Source organism: Schistocerca serialis, chromosome 4 (assembly GCF_023864345.2).
Source record: "Schistocerca serialis cubense isolate TAMUIC-IGC-003099 chromosome 4, iqSchSeri2.2, whole genome shotgun sequence".
Taxonomy (NCBI): Eukaryota; Metazoa; Arthropoda; class Insecta; order Orthoptera; family Acrididae; genus Schistocerca; species Schistocerca serialis.
Window position 1 is genome coordinate 416533041 of NC_064641.1, and position 15000 is coordinate 416548040.

At 54.4% G+C, this 15000-nt stretch overlaps 1 long non-coding RNA gene, 1 other non-coding gene and 1 pseudogene across 2 annotated transcripts in view; 2 read left to right on the top strand and 1 right to left on the bottom strand.

The window, feature by feature from the left end:
• Positions 1-12628, bottom strand: part of LOC126474990 (uncharacterized) — a 28604-nt gene extending 15976 nt beyond the window's left edge. The window contains exon 1 of the long non-coding RNA XR_007586628.1: positions 12502-12628. This is a non-coding gene — a long non-coding RNA (uncharacterized LOC126474990). The remainder of the gene's footprint in view (positions 1-12501) is intronic.
• On the top strand, positions 10540-10694 carry LOC126476455 (5.8S ribosomal RNA). The gene has a single exon (XR_007586989.1). It is a non-coding gene; the product is annotated as a 5.8S ribosomal RNA (ribosomal RNA).
• LOC126475639 (large subunit ribosomal RNA) overlaps positions 10883-15000 on the top strand; it is a 7929-nt pseudogene continuing 3811 nt past the window's right edge.

Consider the following 15000-nt stretch of genomic DNA (forward strand, 5'->3'; position numbering starts at 1 on the left):
CTTAACCTAACCTATGTTGTGCCTTAACCTAACCTACATTGTGCCTTAACCTAACCTACATTGTGCCTTAACCTAACCTACGTTGTGCCTTAACCTAACCTACGTTGTGCCTTAACCTAACCTATGTTGTGCCTTAACCTAACCTACATTCTGCCTTAACCTAACCTATGTTGTGCCTTAACCTAACCTATGTTGTGCCTTAACCTAACCTATGTTGTGCCTTTACCTAACCTATGTTGTGCCGTAACCTAACCTATGTTGTGCCTTAACCTAACCTATGTTGTGCCTTAACATAACCTATGTTGTGCCTTAACCTAACCTATGTTGTGCCTTAACCTAACCTATGTTGTGCCTTAACCTAACCTATGTTGTGCCTTAACCTAACCTATGTTGTGCCTTAACCTAACCTATGTTGTGCCTTAAGCTAACCTATGTTGTGCCTTAACCTAACCTACATTGTGCCTTAACCTAACCTACATTGTGCCTTAACCTAACCTACGTTGTGCCTTAACCTAACCTACATTGCGCCTAAACCTAACCCATATTGTTCCTTAACCTGACGCACGTTGCGCCTTAACCTGCTCTGTAATTGTTATGCAACTCGTTAAATTAGTGTAGTGTTGCCTAACCGCAACCGTCGCAATATAGTTTGTTGCGTGTATGTGGGCAGACGAAGTGTGTTGTGACACCTGACACAGGCATGCAATACTCGTTGAAGTTGCAAATGGCGATGGACGTCTACGTTTGCTGGTGACGTTACGCAAATGAACAACCGGTAACCCGTTGTGGTGCGGTTGTTCTCGCTAGAGGTGAATCAGTGATGGCGACGATCGGTTGAGCTAGTAACCGGTTGTTTCAGCGATACCCACCATGCCCACGAACGTGAATGGCATGTGGGTGTGAAGCGATACGCGGCGGTGGCTTGGTGGGACCGACCCCGCCGGTGAGGGGGGGCTGCCTGGCGTGCTGGCAGCGCGCTGCGTGGGCGGACGCGCTACAGCCGGCTGGTGGGGGCGGCCAGTGGCAGGCGCGCCGGCCGACGAACGCGGCAGGTGGCGCAGCTGCGCGCCGGCGCCCCCTGCTCGCGCGCGCCTTGCGGCCAAAGTAGGTCCTCGCGGGCCCGGTGCGAAGCGCGGTGGCCATCTGCAGTGTGCTGGTCCGATTGAGGACTGTGTGCGCTGAGGATGCGCCGCCGCCCGGCGCTCGGCGCCGCGACGCCGTCTGCTGCTCGGTCGCCCCAGCGGTTCTCGCAGGTGGTTTGTATCGCAGCTGTGCGGACGTGTTGGCGCGTGCGCTGTGCTGGGAGAGTTCGCTTCGGCACCCAAGTGGGGCTTTTGTCCTTCTGTGGCGCTGGCGTTGGAGCTGCCGGTCACCGTAGGTGGCGCGTGTTGTCTCCCGCCGGCAATGCCACGACAGCACGCTCCCGGGCCTCTGTCGGCAGCGGCAAGCTCAGTTGGGAGCACGGGTGGTCGCACCTAAAGCGTCTACTCGCCTAACTCCGGGCGATTGCGCCTCTCTCGAACCCGACCAAGTACTTAGGACGGCGCTGCGCGCCGCCGGGACCTGAGAGGGTTTCGAGGTGTGTTGTGCAGGGGAGCTCAGCCTCCTCCTGTTTGCAGAATAATTGAGCGGACGCTTGCGTGTTCGTGCGGGCCCCCGGGACACACTCCCGGGCGGCCGGCTGCTCAGCTCTAGTTGACGCAGCTCCCTGGTTGATCCTGCCAGTAGTCATATGCTTGTCTCAAAGATTAAGCCATGCATGTCTCAGTACAAGCCGCATTAAGGTGAAACCGCGAATGGCTCATTAAATCAGTTATGGTTCCTTAGATTGTACCCACGTTACTTGGATAACTGTGGTAATTCTAGAGCTAATACATGCAAACAGAGTCCCGAGTCTGGCGTGAGGTCAGTCGTTTGACGGCGCGTTTCGGGGCGGGCCCGCCCGCTGCCGGCGCGCCGTAGGGCACGGAAGCTCGCACTGGGGCGTATCGCTTTCCAGTCGGGTGTGCCGCGACCGTCCTCGCAGGGGAAGTGATGCGTCTCTCATAGCCTCTCCTTCCCAAGTGGCTCTTTCCACCTTCCCGTGGTGCCAGATGTTAAGCTTGGCGTTCTGCCTTGCGACAAAAGGGAGAGCTGCGACCCAACCCGATGCGAAAGCGAAGGGTGCGTGGCACAGGGGGAGCTGTGTCAAGGGACCGAACACCAGTCCCTTTCTGTTCGCAGGGCACAGACCAGCAGGTGCTCTGCATGCCGGCGACCTCGTTTGTCGGCGTGGGATCGCGGCGCGAGTCGGCAAGGGTGCTTCGCCGCGCCCCTGGGTAACCGGGGCGTGTTCTGCCAAACCCAGGAGGTGGTGACATCGCCTGGGCTAGGTTAGATGGGCCCAGACCGCCGAACGACTGGGGGACCGACCCACCACCTGAGTAGGAGTGGGTCCTTGGCCTTCAGGTGGAAACTCGGGCTAGTAGGCGGCGAAGGGCGAGGGGTGCATCCGCCTCTCCGGAGTGCGGGGTGCACTTGCCGAGGAGCGTCGAGTGAAATCGTCGACGACGAGGCCTTCGACGGGGACCAGTGCGCTGGCAACGGCGCGCTGAACCCTGCAGCTCTGGAGTGCCCTTGACCTAGGGGCGAGGTCGGTGGGCGAGCTGCAAGAGTCCCCCCCCATGCCAGAGGAGCCGGTCCGGGGCAAGAGACGGGCTCCCATCCTTTTTTCACTCGTCTATAAACATGGCCGAAACAGAGACGAGTGATTCTAGTGCGACCTCGAGGGCGTCGATTGCTACTGTTCCTGCCTCACAGGAGGAAGCGGAACAAAACGAGCAAAACACACTCGAACGACATACTAAAATTAACCAAATTCTTGACTCGAGTGTGAAAAACGGCAAAATCAGCCAGGCCGCAGTCCTGGCAATCAAAAATGAGCTCGTCGCTTGGGCTATTGCAAGTGCTAAGCTTGAGGGGCGACTCGAAGAACTCGAGAAGGAAAACAACAGGTTAAGACAGCAGCCAACCAAAACTTGGGCTGCAGTGGCTACACAAGCAGTCACAAAACCCCAAACCACAAAAGAGACAATTGCTAAGGTTACCAAAAGGCCGGACACGGCGGTCTTTTTAAGACCCCTGCCCGGGCAAACAATCAAAAAAGTACAGGAAATATTCACCACTACAATTGACCCTGCTAAGGATAAAATTAAAATAAAGTCAAGGCGACAAAAAACGTGGTAGTAGTAGACGTAGCAACTGAAGAAGACAGGGATAAAATTCTAAAAAATGCCAAATTAAACACAGCAGTCAAATGTGAACCACCTAAAAAACGAAATCCGCTGGTGATCCTTTATGACATACCAACAGCATTGACAGAATCAGATATATATGAGACACTTTATAATCAAAATTTCGACGATATGGAATGGGAAAGTTTTAGAAACGACTTCAAATTACGTTTCAAAACAGGGCCCCGGGAGCGTGATGTCGTACATCACGTTGCCGAGGTATCTGGAAAGATGTGGCGCAGAATCACTACTATGGGGAGAGTCTATATAGGCTTCCACGCAATAAATGTGCGAGATTACTTAGTGGTTCCAAGATGCCACAACTGTGGTGACTTAGATCACATACATAAGCATTGTGAGAGGAGGCCGGCTTGCTCCAAGTGCGGGTCAGAGGAACATACAAGGAGAAATTGCAGCAAAACCGGAATTTGCATACCTTGTGCAAAGAGAGGCAAAAAGCCATGTAACACCACCGGTAGAAATTGCCCTACCTACAGGATGCTTGAGCAAAGACTCATAGCCAGAATCGACTATGGCTGAGCCCCCAAATGGGAGCAGGAAGCCCAAAAGAAAGTCTCCCAGCAAGAGGTTGAGGGATGCATTAAGGGCCAACAAATTTAAAGAATTCATACAGAAGATCACTAGGTCACAACACCTTGTTATCACAATGAAAGATGTCTGTATTCAAACAGACCCTTGTGATCAGAAAGAAGCACCCTCCCCTCTAAACTGGGGACAAAGGTCGTCTATAGATCAAGCACGACCACTCGGGCATCCTGTGGTAGGGAGATTGTCAGTGACAGAATTTCCGAATATAAAAAGTCAGGAAGAGCAAGTGCAAGTAAACAAAATAAGCAGCACTAGTGAACCAACTAACATAGCTACACCAATATGCCCACCTATAGTACGAGGGCCGGGAATAGATCCTGCCAGGATTTATCCCAACCTGGAGCACGCCTTACAGCTGTCCAGACTTGAGGAGCCGGCCACCCTCACAGCAGCCTTGAGGCATGTGGTGCGTGTCGGCCATGAATACGGCAGAGACATTACTTTCCCAGTGATGGAGGCTGTAGACAGAATACAGCTCAAGACAATGAATCTCCCCACAGACTTCGGAGCCCTGCAAGACCTGGTTAAGAAAGTGTTTGAAAGGCGCAATGAAAAGTTCGATCTCAATGAACTATATAACCAGTCTGTCATCACCAACGGCAGAATTGCACACGATTGGCGCAAAAACTGGCCAGAATCTCACATTCATACATATTTCCCACGTGAGCCAGTTAAGAGTGGGACAGATAAACGCGCATAATAGCAAAATGGTTCTGCAGGAACTCCGGAGGGTGGTGGAGGAGAAGAGTCTAGATGTAGTCTGCATACAGGAGCCATACTCCCTGGCTGGACGGATCCCGTTCACTGCAGCCAACTGGCAGCAAATATATAATGCAGGGGAACCAAAAGCCGCAGTCATAATCACAAATAAAGCATTGAGAGCCACCGTATTGGCACAATTTTTGGATGACCACTGCAACGTCGTAGAGCTTCATTCACCCACAGGAATATTATACATGGTAAATATGTACTTTCAGTACGGAAGACCAATAGATGAATTCCTAGATAAGCTTGTGCAAATAGCCACGGCGTTGCGGGGGCAAAAAATTCTTGTGACTGCGGACATCAATGCAAAATCCCCCCTGTGGTTCAGTGGCACTCAAGACGACCGAGGAGAAAAAGCTGTTGACACCATCATGTCACTACAACTCATGGTCGCTAATAAACAGGGAAATCCTCCCACCTACACCGGGGGGGGGGGGGGGGAGGACACGGTACAAACATTGACGTTACCCTGGTAACGCCAAACCTTGTTACAAAAATATCCAATTGGACAGTTTGGGACCAGATTACCACAAGTGACCATAACCTCATAACATTCGCTATTGGAGACAGAGAGTGCCACTGGGACATAGAGTGGGAAACGCAACTTAATTATAACAAAACCGACTGGGACCGGCTGGCTAGGGAGTGTGACATCCCTGCATTGCTGGAGGGTGACGTCAACGTAGAAGAATACGCCCGAGATCTCACAAGTGCGATAACCAGGGCAGTTAAGGCAGCCGTACCAACCAGGAGGAGGGCTGTCGCGGCCTCCCCTTCACCATGGTCAGCCGAACTGGGGCAAATGCGCCAAGCAGTACGGAGGGCGAGGAAGTATTACCAGCGGTGTGTCGTCTGGCACGAGAAGCAGCGATGGCTGCAGATATACAGAGAAGCCAAGGAACAGTTCCAACAGGAACTTAAGGCTGTCAGGATGAGGAGCTGGGAGAAATATGTGCATAGCCAATTGGCTACAGACCCTTGGGGACTACCTTACAAAATAGTAAGGGAGAAAATTAAATCACCCATGGTGCTATCTACCGTAAGGAGTGGGGACCGGATGACGGAGACCTGGCAGGAAACTGCGGGTGTCCTACTCCATGCCCTATTGCTGGACGATAGAGAGGAAGATGATACAGAAGAACAACAGAGAATAAGAAGAGAGAACCAACAGGTCTATGAAAACAATCGTGTGGTCTACCCCTTCTCTGAAGAAGAGGTAAACTCCCAAATAAAAGCGCTTAAAAAAGGCAAAGCTCCTGGCCCAGACGGTATTACTGCGGAGGTGATACAGTACCTCGCCCCCCAGCTGGTGGCATCTCTCACTCAGCTGTACAACGAGTGCTTACGGCTTCGAACCTTCCCCTCCATATGGAAGCGGGCGAACGTTGTCATAATCAAGAAAGGCCCGGATAAAGACCCCAAAGAAGCCAAGTCATACAGACCCATATGTCTGCTGGACTTGCTGGGCAAGCTCTTTGAGAGGCTGCTAGCAGACAGGTTGGCTACACACCGAGTCCTGTGCGGGATGAGTGACAGGCAGTTCGGTTTTCGGGCGGGGCGATCGGCGTCTGACGCAATCGCCCTGGCTGCGGATGTCTGTGGCTCTGCCCCGCACAAGTACATAGTCGGCATCATGGTGGACATTAGTGGCGCCTTTGACAACCTGTGGTGGCCTTCGCTCTTCTCCTGCTTGCGGGAGAAAGAATGCCCAGGGCTGCTATATGGCTGTCTGAGGAGCTATTGTGATGACAGGGAGGTCTGGCTATCGGCCCCTAGCGGTAAAGTCAGTAAGAAAATCACCAAGGGGTGTCCTCAGGGATCTGTCCTGGGGCCACTCTTTTGGGATATAAACATGGAACCTCTATTGGAAGAACTAAAGAACAGTGAAGATGTGCTAGAGGTCATAGCCTACGCAGATGACCTCCTCCTGTTGGTCGGCGGTCGCAGCCGCGAAGATCTGGAACCAAAAATAGAAAGAGCTATAACAATACTGACCATATGGTGTCACAAAACTAAAATGACTATCGCACCCAGTAAGTCAACTTACCTGCTGCTCAAAGGCCAACTCACAAGAAATCCAACTGTAAGAATAAATGGTCTACCAGTACTTAGGCGCCGTGAAGCCCGGTACCTTGGTGTCATCGTCGACGAGAGGTGGAACTATGCATCGCACATAGACACAGCAACACAAAGATCTCTCACAGTATTACACAACCTAATAGGAATAGGACATAAAAGATTCCACCTCCCACCTGATCTTATTAAATTATACCATAATAGCATCCTTACATCCATAGTAGGTTACGGGTCAGCGGTCTGGGCACACAGGCTCACGAGGGTCATGCCTGCCGTGGCCGTAAGAAGAGTGCAGCGTAACATGCTCATACGTTCAGTGGGCGCATATAGAACAACTCCAGGAGGGGCACTATCAGTACTGATGGGGCTATGTCCACTGGACCTATAAATCAGGGAACAGGCCGCCTGGTATTGGATGAAGAAAAATCGAAGGGAAAAAATAGAAGAAATTATGGGGATATATGTGGGGGACAAACAAAGTATCAAAAGAAGAGGCATGGAATTATGGCAAAATCTCTGGGACAGCGACGAAACTGGCCGAAGAACACATGAATTGCTACCCAACATAAAGGAACGGCTAGAACTCACCTATTTCAAACCAACAAGGGGATTTCTGCACTTTCTTACTGGGCACGGACCCTACCCGACATATCTTTGTCGGTTCGGGAAAAGGGCAACACCAGCGTGTGACTGTGGAGCAGTGCTGGGCACTCCAGACCATGTGGTGTACGAGTGTCCCCTCTTCGACGATGATGCACAACACCTTAGGGAACAATTGCCGAACAATGACACGTACCACTTGCTCACGCACGAAAATACATTTAACGTCCTGAACCACTTGACAAACAAAATCTCGAGCAAAGTCCTCAGAGAATATCTTGGTAATAATAGATAAATAAACACACACCGGATTTGTCGCGTACGCCCCCCTGTTCCACCGGGACGTGGACTTGGCCAGCCGCCTCACGGCTGGAATCCGCCAGGTTTTCGGAATAGGTTGGGGGGTAGTACATCTAAACCGAACTTGACTACGCACCGAACTTGACATTAGACATAAGGTTAGTTATAAGATCAAACTAGGGTAATATAAATAGTATAGAACTGCAGCGAACATGTCACCGGCCAGCCCAGTGCCAGGGGCACTCCCACTGGGATTAGCTCAGTGGGAAAGGCCAACAAGTAGGTTTGTATCTATTCTGGCACACTTGTTACGCTGCAGGTAGATTAGTAGTAATAACAACATCTATTAGCAAGTAGAACATAACAATTTAGGAAAAAAAGCTAAAATCTAGGAATATTAGACTAACAGTAACATAGAATAGTGAATAGGTAGATTAACCCCATAGTAGTGATGGAGTTAGGTTAGTGTTGTTTTAACGTCCCGTCGACAACGAGGTCATTAGAGACGGAGCGCAAGCTCGGGTTAGGGAAGGATGGGGAAGGAAATCGGCCGTACCCTTTCAAAGGAACCATCCCGGCATTTGCCTGAAACAATTTAGGGAAATCACGGAAAACCTAAATCAGGTCGGCTGGAGACAGGATTGAACCGTCGTCCTCCCGAATGCGAGTCCAGTGTGCTAACCACTGCGCCACCCCGCTCGGTGTAGTGATGGAGTGTAGTAAATAAACCTGTAGTGTTAAATATTATAGCTGCAAATAGAACTTAGAAATAGTAAAATATAGGACCTACTAATGTATTAGGTAGTAGGTTACATTGTAACATGATAATGAAGAAATAAAGAGTCCCGACCAGAGATGGAAGGGACGCTTTTATTAGATCAAAACCAATCGGTCGGCTCGTCCGGTCCGTTTGCCTTGGTGACTCTGAATAACTTTGGGCTGATCGCACGGTCCTCGTACCGGCGACGCATCTTTCAAATGTCTGCCTTATCAACTGTCGATGGTAGGTTCTGCGCCTACCATGGTTGTAACGGGTAACGGGGAATCAGGGTTCGATTCCGGAGAGGGAGCCTGAGAAACGGCTACCACATCCAAGGAAGGCAGCAGGCGCGCAAATTACCCACTCCCGGCACGGGGAGGTAGTGACGAAAAATAACGATACGGGACTCATACGAGGCCCCGTAATCGGAATGAGTACACTTTAAATCCTTTAACGAGTATCTATTGGAGGGCAAGTCTGGTGCCAGCAGCCGCGGTAATTCCAGCTCCAATAGCGTATATTAAAGTTGTTGCGGTTAAAAAGCTCGTAGTTGGATTTGTGTCCCACGCTGTTGGTTCACCGCCCGTCGGTGTTTAACTGGCATGTATCGTGGGACGTCCTGCCAGTGGGGCGAGCCGAAGGCGTGCGACCGCCTCGTGCGTGCTCGTGCGTCCCGAGGCGGACCCCGTTGAAATCCTACCAGGGTGCTCTTTATTGAGTGTCTCGGTGGGCCGGCACGTTTACTTTGAACAAATTAGAGTGCTTAAAGCAGGCAAGCCCGCCTGAATACTGTGTGCATGGAATAATGGAATAGGACCTCGGTTCTATTTTGTTGGTTTTCGGAACCCGAGGTAATGATTAATAGGGACAGGCGGGGGCATTCGTATTGCGACGTTAGAGGTGAAATTCTTGGATCGTCGCAAGACGAACAGAAGCGAAAGCATTTGCCAAGTATGTTTTCATTAATCAAGAACGAAAGTTAGAGGTTCGAAGGCGATCAGATACCGCCCTAGTTCTAACCATAAACGATGCCAGCCAGCGATCCGCCGCAGTTCCTCCGATGACTCGGCGGGCAGCCTCCGGGAAACCAAAGCTTTTGGGTTCCAGGGGAAGTATGGTTGCAAAGCTGAAACTTAAAGGAATTGACGGAAGGGCACCACCAGGAGTGGAGCCTGCGGCTTAATTTGACTCAGCACGGGAAACCTCACCAGGCCCGGACACCGGAAGGATTGACAGATTGATAGCTCTTTCTTGATTCGGTGGGTGGTGGTGCATGGCCGTTCTTAGTTGGTGGAGCGATTTGTCTGGTTAATTCCAATAACGAACGAGACTCAAGCCTGCTAACTAGTCGCGTGGCATCCTTCGTGCTGTCAGTGATTACTTTTCTTCTTAGAGGGACAGGCGGCTTCTAGCCGCACGAGATTGAGCAATAACAGGTCTGTGATGCCCTTACATGTTCTGGTCCGCACGCGCGCTACACTGAAGGAATCAGCGTGTCTTCCTAGGCCGAAAGGTCGGGGTAAACCGCTGAACCTCCTTCGTGCTAGGGATTGGGGCTTGCAATTGTTCCCCATGAACGAGGAATTCCCAGTAAGCGCGAGTCATAAGCTCGAGTTGATTACGTCCCTGCCCTTTGTACACACCGCCGTCGCTACTACCGATTGAATGATTTAGTGAGGTCTTCGGACTGGTACGCGGCATTGACTCTGTCGTTGCCGATGCTACCGGAAAGATGACCAAACTTGATCATTTAGAGGAAGTAAAAGTCGTAACAAGGTTTCCGTAGGTGAACCTGCGGAAGGATCATTACCGACTAGACTGCATGTCTTTCGATGTGCGTGTCGTGTCGCGCAACACGCTACCTGTACGGCTCGCAGTAGCCGTGCGCTGCGTGCGGAACCACGCGTTCGTCTCAAAACTAACGGCAATGTTGTGTGGTACGAGCGCTGAAGCGCTGGAGCGCCTGGCCTGCGGCACCTGGCGCCTGGCGCCGGTTTTGAATGACTTTCGCCCGAGTGCCTGTCCGCTCCGGTGTGGAGCCGTACGACGCCCATCGGCCGTGAGGCCGTTGTACACTGAACGCTGGAACAGGGGCCACACGCCTCAGTCACGCCTATGCAACTGTCTTGAAAGAGATAGTGGAAACTATGAAAAGATCACCCAGGACGGTGGATCACTTGGCTCGTGGGTCGATGAAGAACGCAGCAAATTGCGCGTCGACATGTGAACTGCAGGACACATGAACATCGACGTTTCGAACGCACATTGCGGTCCATGGATTCCGTTCCCGGGCCACGTCTGGCTGAGGGTGGGCTACGTATACTGAAGCGGGCGGCGTTTGCCCCGCTTCGCAGACCTAGGAGAGTCGTGGCCGCCTGTGGGGCCGGCCGCGTCTCCTTAAACGTGCGATGCGCGCCCGTCGCCTGGCGGTTCGCATACCGGTACTTACTCGGTAGCGTGCACAGCCGGCTGGCGGTGTGGCGTGCGACAGCTCGTACAACGACCTCAGAGCAGGCTAGACTACCCGCTGAATTTAAGCATATTAGTAATCGGAGGAAAAGAAACTCACAAGGATTCCCCCAGTAGCGGCGAGCGAACAGGGAAGAGTCCAGCACCGAACCCCGCAGGCTGCCGCCTGTCGTGGCATGTGGTGTTTGGGAGGGTCCACTACCCCGACGCCTCGCGCCGAGCCCAAGTCCAACTTGAATGAGGCCACGGCCCGTAGAGGGTGCCAGGCCCGTAGCGGCCGGTGCGAGCGTCGGCGGGACCTCTCCTTCGAGTCGGATTGCTTGAGAGTGCAGCTCCAAGTGGGTGGTAAACTCCATCTGAGACTAAATATGACCACGAGACCGATAGCGAACAAGTACCGTGAGGGAAAGTTGAAAAGAACTTTGAAGAGAGAGTTCAAAAGTACGTGAAACCGTTCTGGGGTAAACGTGAGAAGTCCGAAAGGTCGAACGGGTCAGATTCACGCCCATCCGGCCACTGGCCTCCGCCCTCGGCAGATGGGGCCGGCCGCCCGCGCGGAGCAATCCGCGGCGGGGTCGTGTCCGGTTGCCTTTCCACTCGCCGCGGGGTGGGGCCGTTCCGGTGTGCGGTGGGCCGCACTTCTCCCCTAGTAGGACGTCGCGACCCGCTGGGTGCCGGCCTACGGCCCGGGTGCGCAGCCCGTCCTTCCGCGGGCCTCGGTTCGCGTCTGTTGGGCGGAGCCCCGGTGTCCTGGCTGGCTGCCCGGCGGTATATCTGGAGGAGTCGATTCGCCCCTTTGGGCGCTCGGGCTCCCGGCAAGCGCGCGCGGTTCTTCCCGGATGACGGACCTACCTGGCCTGGCCCCGGACCCGCGCCGCTGTTGGCTCGGGATGCTCTCGGGCGGAATAATCGCTCCCGTCAGCGGCGCTTCAGCTTTGGACAATTTCACGACCCGTCTTGAAACACGGACCAAGGAGTCTAACATGTGCGCGAGTCATTGGGCTGTACGAAACCTAAAGGCGTAATGAAAGTGAAGGTCTCGCCTTGCGCTGGCCGAGGGAGGATGGGGCTTCCCGCCCTTCACGGGGCGGCGGCCTCCGCACTCCCGGGGCGTCTCGTCCTCATTGCGAGGTGAGGCGCACCTAGAGCGTACACGTTGGGACCCGAAAGATGGTGAACTATGCCTGGCCAGGACGAAGTCAGGGGAAACCCTGATGGAGGTCCGTAGCGATTCTGACGTGCAAATCGATCGTCGGAGCTGGGTATAGGGGCGAAAGACTAATCGAACCATCTAGTAGCTGGTTCCCTCCGAAGTTTCCCTCAGGATAGCTGGTGCTCGTACGAGTCTCATCCGGTAAAGCGAATGATTAGAGGCCTTGGGGCCGAAACGACCTCAACCTATTCTCAAACTTTAAATGGGTGAGATCTCCGGCTTGCTTGATATGCTGAAGCCGCGAGCAAACGACTCGGATCGGAGTGCCAAGTGGGCCACTTTTTGTAAGCAGAACTGGCGCTGTGGGATGAACCAAAAGTCGAGTTAAGGCGCCCGAATCGACGCTCATGGGAAACCATGAAAGGCGTTGGTTGCTTAAGACAGCAGGAAGGTGGCCATGGAAGTCGGAATCCGCTAAGGAGTGTGTGACAACTCACCTGCCGAAGCAACTAGCCCTGAAAATGGACGGCGCTGAAGCGTCGTGCCTATACTCGGCCGTCAGTCTGGCAGTCATGGCCGGTCCTTGCGGCCGGCCGCGAAGCCCTGACGAGTAGGAGGGTCGCGGCGGTGGGTGCAGAAGGGTCTGGGCGTGAGCCTGCCTGGAGCAGCCGTCAGTGCAGATCTTGGTGGTAGTAGCAAATACTCCAGCGAGGCCCTGGAGGGCTGACGCGGAGAAGGGTTTCGTGTGAACAGCTGTTGCACACGAGTCAGTCGATCCTAAGCCCTAGGAGAAATCCGATGTTGATGGGGGCCGTCATAGCATGATGCACTTTGTGCTGGCCCCCGTTGGGCGAAAGGCAATCCGGTTCCTATTCCGGAACCCGGCAGCGGAACCGATACAAGTCGGGCCCCTCTTTTAGAGATGCTCGTCGGGGTAACCCAAAAGGACCCGGAGACACCGTCGGGAGATCGGGGAAGAGTTTTCTTTTCTGCATGAGCGTTCGAGTTCCCTGGAATCCTCTAGCAGGGAGATAGGGTTTGGCACGCGAAGAGCACCGCAGTTGCGGCGGTGTCCCGATCTTCCCCTCGGACCTTGAAAATCCGGGAGAGGGCCACGTGGAGGTGTCGCGCCGGTTCGTACCCATATCCTCAGCAGGTCTCCAAGGTGAAGAGCCTCTAGTCGATAGAATAATGTAGGTAAGGGAAGTCGGCAAATTGGATCCGTAACTTCGGGATAAGGATTGGCTCTGAGGATCGGGGCGTGTCGGGCTTGGTCGGGAAGTGGGTCAGCGCTAACGTGCCGGGCCTGGGCGAGGTGAGTGCCGTAGGGGTGCCGGTAAGTGCGGGCGTTTAGCGCGGGCGTGGTCTACTCTCGCCGTTGGTCGGCCTCGTGCTGGCCGGCGGTGCAGGATGTGCGCGCCTGCGCGGCGTTCGCGACCCGGTGCTTCAACCTGCGTGCAGGATCCGAGCTCGGTCCCGTGCCTTGGCCTCCCACGGATCTTCCTTGCTGCGAGGCCGCGTCCGCCTTAGCGTGCTCCTCCGGGGGCGCGCGGGTGCGCGGATTCTCTTCGGCCGCCATTCAACGATCAACTCAGAACTGGCACGGACTGGGGGAATCCGACTGTCTAATTAAAACAAAGCATTGCGATGGCCCTAGCGGGTGTTGACGCAATGTGATTTCTGCCCAGTTCTCTGAATGTCAACGTGAAGAAATTCAAGCAAGCGCGGGTAAACGGCGGGAGTAACTATGACTCAAGTGGCGGCGGTGTGGCTGCATCCGGACTTGGCTTTTCGAAGTGCGGTCTTGATATAGTCGTTCTGCTGCTGCGAGGTGCCTTCCTTGGGTTGTAGTTACAGGGAGAGTGATGCGCAATACATGGGCCTAGCCCTCTTAGCATCTCCTCTCCTGCGGTCTTCTCCCCTTCTCGTGGGCCCGCTGATTTTTGCAGAGTGGAAGACCGCACCAGGGGCTTGGGGGGGTTACCAGCCCCCCCTCGCATTATCCCTTTATAGTTGGGGGCAGCATACAAGAAAGAAGAGATGGTGGCCCTTCCGCTGAAGGTGCCACCCCAGCTACCCCAGCACCTATCCGGCCAACCGGCCGTAACGAAAATGCTCCTTTTGCCTGCAGTGAGTGCCACCGCACATTTACCACGAAGAACGGTCTCGGGGTCCATCGCCGCCGCCAACACCTTGCGGCCGCCAACGCGGAGATCGTCACGGAGAGGCATCGCGCGAGGTGGACGGAGGAAGAAGTCCTGTCGCTCGCCAAGGCAGAGGCCGAACTGTTCCTTGAGAGGGACGCCCGGTTCTTCTTTGTCAATCAAGAACTTATCAGGATGTTCCCCGACCGATCGCTTGAGGCAATTAAGTGCCGACGGCGGCAAGCTGCCCACAAGCAGCTCGTCCGCCAACTCATGGAGGCGCTTGAGATCGGTCGGGGGGAAGAGCCGGCGTCCCGCCGGGGAGCAGCGAGCTCGCTGCCTGACGCGGGCGAGGCCGCTGCGCCACCCGTCGACGCAGCCGAGGACTTCGCGGCCGACACCACCGGGCCGCCGCCGGAGGGGCCGACTGACGCCGCCATCTGGGAGCATCTGGCGGGGCTACCTGCTTCCGCCCAGCGTTTCTCTGCTCTGGATCGAGTTATTGGTCTGGGGCGGGGAACGCCGCCCGATGTCATCCTGGGCATGCTCCCGGATGCCCTTGCGTCGGTCGGGTCCAGAGGGGAGAGGTCGATCACCAGGACACAGCGGCCGCGCCAATCATCCAAGCGGCCGCCTGCCGACCCGCCGCTGCAGAAGCGCAAGCGGCGCCGCTGGGAATACGCGCGGACACAGGACGCCTTCCGTAGGTCGCGTGCACGCTGCGTGTGTGGCCTGCTAGACGGCACCCTGCTGCAGCCGCCACCCGACATCCCCGGTCTGCTGGACTTCTGGGCGGACCTCTTCACGAAGAAGCCGATCTCCACCGCTGGCTTCATCCGTGACCGTCTTATC